General features: G+C 39.9%; 1 non-coding gene across 1 annotated transcript; it reads right to left on the bottom strand.

Moving 5' to 3' along the window:
- Nucleotides 1–509: 509 nt before the first annotated feature.
- On the bottom strand, nt 510–626 carry LOC122805126. The gene has a single exon (XR_006365328.1). It is a non-coding gene; the product is annotated as a small nucleolar RNA SNORD89 (small nucleolar RNA).
- Between the last annotated feature and the right edge of the window lie 5,359 nt (nt 627–5,985).

The following is a 5,985-nucleotide window of genomic DNA, read 5'->3' as shown; positions in this document are numbered from 1 at the left end:
ATTTAATACAGTGGATCTGTTTCATGGTGCTTGAACTGACGATTGTCATTGGTTCTGTTGCTAGCTATACTTTGAATTTTGTGACTAGTTTGTATGTGTGATGTAGTAATAAACTGCATGGCTTTCATGCTACTTAAACCGTGTTTACATTTTTATTTACGGTTTCTTGAACGGGTGCTTTGCGCCTTTTTCTGTGATTGAAAAAGCATGGAATTTGTTGTAAGACTGTGCCAATACACTTTTTTGGACAGCTTAGACAGGTCATGAATCATACCTCGGCACGGCAGGGAGTGTGAATTCATGCGGAAGCTGGCTCCGCATAGCTGGAGGAGTTTGGGCGGGGTTTGCTACCGTGCATCCTACGAGGTACTACTTTTAGATTACCATTAAAACACCCAAATACATGGAGAATTACAATTGAACCAAATAATGCCAACATAGGCTGCAGGTGTGAATTCTGACAACCACAAAATAAATCAGAAATGCAATTAACAGTTCCAGGATGCTCTGCCATAGTCAGACTTAATTTCGCTTCAGCAAGTTTTGTCATGGTGCCTCCAGCTACGAGAGCAAACTGTTAACCAGAAGCACTGCAATTCGGCCTTTTAATGTCATCATTCATTGGCAAAGAGCTCCTGTGTGAAAGGAAAATTGCCCCCTTTCATTTACTACAAATTAGCAACCATCTTGTACACAAAAATACCACTTATTCTCCAAGTATACACACAAACCAGATCCAAACAGTAACATTAGTGTGTTTGCTGGGTGGTGCCTTACACCATTTCCGTAAACTAACATACAAATGATATAGAACTATTAAGTTACAAAGATGTGCATATGCAGTTAGCTGCGCAGTTCTTACTTATTAAGGTACCCCTCTCAATAAAGAGGGCGTGACAGTACTTCTTAACCTCTAAAACTACACTCAAATGACCTTGCTTATTTAAATTTCTTAAATCGATTAACCACGCTAGTCAGCAGGCCCTTATGCGCACTAAACCGTGGCAAAGGGAAAAAAAAGTTAACGGGGGAGGGGCGTCACAGGCCCTGAGCAGCCTAGACGTTGTTCCGAAAGAAAGACACTGGAACAAAGCCTTGGCGGCATTAAAGTTGAAAACCCCACGGCTTTTATAAAAAAAAAATTAAAACTATACACGACCCCATTCATGAATCCGTTTACGTAACGGAAATCCCAATTCTGGCTACAATTAAGTACACTGCAGTAAACAAATTCTGTTAATGCATGCCCGCCATTCACATACCGGTAAACATTTTGCCAAAAGCATAATACAGCTGTGCGACATAATATTCTATACACAACAAAGGTGCTTCACTGCACAGCGCCCAGCCACCAACCTTTACTTTACCACAGACCGGAGACACAAACTAATAGATGCAACATGCTTTGTATTAACCCCACGGTACCAAACCACTGTAAACCCACAGCTGCGCTCAACGTACTCCCACTGAAATCCACTTCCTAACAAAACCATTTCAAAATAAAGTTACGGCGGCTCCTAGTTCTAGGCCCGCCAGTTCATACGCCAGGATATTCTCACAACAAGACGCTACTTAAACCTTCATCTTCGACTACAGGAATAAAACGTTCTCTTCTAATCCCCTCGGTTTCCTTATATTCATGACCTCCTACCTTGAACTCTCTTCCCTCCCCAGAACCGGATATGACGATTAAGAAGTAATACCGCCCACAAACACGCTTCAACAGTTTCCCTCCCACTATGGTACTTTTCATGTGTATTAAACTGTTATTGAATGATGCGAGCAAGATAAACTCCTTTTTGGATGAAGCGTTACCACTATGGCTGTGGTGTCTGTAAGGCTATATATGTAGGTACACTCGCTAATCAAATGAGTACATTTTTTCCTGAATATGCCTTTAAAACATATAAAAGCCTCGTGTTTGCGATAAGCTGCTGTTTGTCTAGTGGCGGTTAGTGGTGACGTCTATACAGTGTATGCAGCCACATGAAGTTGAAATTTCCCTTTTAAAAACTACTTCATAATTGGAGCGACTACTTTTCCTGGGGAGCGGTATTTCCGCATTAGTTACGGCTATTTAGCTCCACATTACATTATTAAAGCATCCAGGATTATGGCCACTGTTAATTACACCAAGAAAGCACACATTCCTTGTCTGGTTACAAACATTCTCCTCTCCTATCTCTGCACCTAGCTTGGTAGACATGGGCATCCTGAGATGATGTAGCAATTGCATTATGTACACTGTCAACCACTTAACCCTGGAACAGACAAATAGAATATATGAGAGATGTGTTTGGTCTATGCTATATACTGTTCGCAAATTTTGGAATTTGTACTTGTTAACTGTTATGCATTGTACTGATGTTCACAAATTTTAGATGTTTACTATTTATTTATTTTTATTTATTTATTTTCCATTTGTTTAGCGGTTAGCCCAACTGTTTTCAGCGGAGGCCCGGGGAGGAAAGCTCCAGTTACATAGTAAAAAATTATAAAAACTATGTTTGTGTGACCTTACTTTAATACTTTGCAAGTATCATAGTAACTTGTACTATTTCTGGAGCTTTTCTTCTTGGGTCTCCACTGAAAATGTCTACAGACAAACAGTTACACACTGACACTGGAGACCAGACTCTGACATACAGGCACAAAGCAACAAACAGGCTATCAGCAAGAAACACACACAAACACTCACCGCACCTGCAAAGGACCAGACACAAACCCACATGTGCAGAGGTTCTCACATGTAACTTACCCAAACCTCAAAGACCTCTCGGGTGCAGTCCTCAGGAATTTTGCATGGACACAAACAAGACAATTTGCATCACAACACAACACCATATCTCATTGTCTGAACTACCAAACACGCAAGTTGACACACCCCACAATACAACATTTTGATCATTGGAGACTCCTCTCTGAGGCACACTGCTAGATAAGAAGGTTACAGTTAATTCCCTTTAGGGGCCAGGATCCACCAGATCACGCAAATCAAGTCACTTACCCCGAAGTTCCAGTATGATTCAGTCATAGTCCATGTGGGCGTAAATTACCTGAGACATACCCCCTTCAACTGTATGAAGAGAAACATGATTGAGCTCTAAGAATATTTGTCACAGGCAGGTGTGAGCCTAGCATTGAGCAGCATTCTACCATCTGCAAGGATGATGCCATAATACCAACAAAAAATGATTGCCTTTAACAACTGGCTTAGCTGCTGGTGTCATTCTAAAGGGATCCAATAGCCAGAGAGAACATAGTTGACAGACCATGCTGCGTTGCCAGGGATGGTCTTCATCTGTCACCACTAGGTTTTCTGATATTGGCTAAAACATTATTCACCCCTACAGTTTCTTTTTTTAAGCATTGCCAAACAGACAACTTTCAAATATTGCTGAATCTACTATCTATGGTTTTATGGATGAAAACGTGTGTGTACACTATTTTTGCTGGGTGTGATCTCCGCTTCTTTCGTCTTATTTTTTTGGTTACTGGTTGCTTTTGGCAGAATTTCTCCAGGTTGTTTTATTATTAGTTTTCCATTTGGAGATGGAGAGTGCAGCCAGTTCCCCTCGACAAACGGATGAGAGGAGGGATTATTTGGGTGAGACCCATAAGCTTGTCGGACAGTTATGGCAATTGGTGGATCTCCTCACCCCATCAGTCAATCTGTTGGACTGATTCTCAAATAGATCCGCCCTACCCAGGAACCAGGAAGTTTAACAGCAGGACGAGCGACAAACTTGTTTCTGTTACCCGAGGTGGTGGTGTTGAACTGGTTACAAACAATGGTGTGAACGAAGGAGTTAGGACCGAGGACACTGGTATGCCCAAGGCTTTCTTTTTCGCAATCCAACGGAGGCGAACTGGTGGATGGAATGACTCGAACCAACAGGCGTAACATTACACAACAAGGTGACAATATGTTTGACAACAACAACCAACAAAAACTTTTACGTAATGGTGACTTTCGAGTTTGGTTAGAACATAAATAATTTAACACGTCTGATGCCTGTAATACGGGGAAAAGGTTAGATGCACAGGCGAATACGTTTAAAAACTCGAACAAACTTTCCGACCTGTTGCTTAAATACAAATCATTACAAATTGACAATGAGTATTTAAACGAATGTTTGAGGAAAGAAATTGTACGTAAAGGGCTTTGGGTATTCAAATACCCCAACAATATTGTTAAGGGCTCTGATTTACATCTAGAGTTACTTGAAATCTTTAACAAATGTGGGCTTGATATTGTCAGAATTACTATTAAGCAAAATTATGTTAATATGTCTGTCCTGCATGAGGAGCTAGATTTGCTTAACAGACAAATCACTTCAGACCTTTTATTTACAGTTGAGGCCGAAAAATCTAGGTATTTTATGGTGTTAGAGAAAATTGATGACAAATGTACCATTAATGTGAAGAGAAAAAATAGAAAATTAGAGAGAGATGTTAAGGAATACACGAACAAAACAGGTTACCCAGATCCTAAGGGGACTGTCAAACAAAAACAGTGGTTGGAAGATGATAGGGTAGGGACAGGTACCCAGTATGGTATGGAAGAGGATGTAGTGTATGAACAAACAGAGAATTATGGGGGTGACCCTTCAGAAACCCCCCCCTTTGGTGGTCTGAGAGAAACCAAAATCAGAGAGTTTCTTACTACCCCCCCCATTTCCTGTACGGGGGGGGGGGGAATATTAAATCTCCAGAACCCACTTATTCATAAAGAAGGGGCTAAACAGACTTGCAACAATTTTAATATTTTCAATTATACTGAGATAACACTAACTGAAGACCATTTGAAGCTACTGGCTAAGGGATTTAAATATATGCCTAACACTAGAGGTGATATTAGTAAATGTTTATTAGATTTTAAGCTGTTTTTGAGAAAAATTAACCTTTCACTTGTATTTCAGGGTCAGAATCAACAACATGATGTGGCTATTTTGAGGCGGAAAAGCAATTTTAATCTCCCTATCCATCCCCAGTTAAAAAACCTTGAGCCAATGGTTGACAAGCGTATTAGGCAGTGGCAATCCGGAAAACAACAAAATAAAAAGCACAACCTTGACAAAAAAGAATGGGATGTGTTGAATGGTTTGAGATTAGATCGTAATGTTCGAGTTATGAAACCTGATAAGGGGGGTGGAGCCGTTATCATGAACACCTTGATTTATGAAGGAAAAATGTTAGAATTATTGGGGGACACATAGTTATAGGCGGGTTTCTAAAAATGAGATAAACATTGCCTACAAAAAAATTGATTTGGCATTAAATGATTTACTTCTTGAAAAGTTGATTGATTTCAATTACTTTAACTACTTGACAAATGTTTGACCTAAGACCCCTATAATATTTGGCATACCCAAACAAAGATTCACATGACCCACCCCTCAGACCAATTGTTTCGGCCAATGGTTCTAAAACTTCACCACTTGCTAAGTTTCTTGATGTGAAACTTAAAAAACTTTAGGGTACTAATTCCCAGATACTTAAAGACTCTTGGGAATTTTTGAAGGGGGTGGACCATAATGCAAATTATGAACAAGTGACTTTTGTCACTATCGACATCAAAGATTTCTTTACCGTCATCCTCCACAACATTGGTCTTCAGTGGCTGGAAACCTCATTGGTGGAAAAATGTAAGGTCTCTTCTAACTATTTACACCTGGTTCTTTATTTGATTGAGTTGGTCCTGTTTAACAACTTCATATTTTTTGGGGGAGAATTCTTCCACCAAATTAAGGGCATTGCGATGGGGGCCAATTGTGCCCCCAAGTATGCCAATATACTTTTAGCTTGGTGGGAAAAAGAATTTGTACTGGAATCTGAATTTAAAAACCACTGGTTGCAATATTTCAGATTCTTGGACGATATTTGTGTTTTTTGGGTGGGGTCTGATGACAAGTTACATGAATTTTTATCATACATTGAATCTACTACCAATTTTTTGCATTTTACAAGTAGTGTTTCCAAGAA

This window comes from Protopterus annectens, chromosome 6.part0, assembly GCF_019279795.1.
Source record: "Protopterus annectens isolate FY-2018-M chromosome 6.part0, PAN1.0, whole genome shotgun sequence".
NCBI classification, from domain to species: domain Eukaryota; kingdom Metazoa; phylum Chordata; order Ceratodontiformes; family Protopteridae; genus Protopterus; species Protopterus annectens.
Note: the sequence above shows the minus strand (reverse complement) of the source record. Positions and strands in the feature narration are given on the sequence as shown.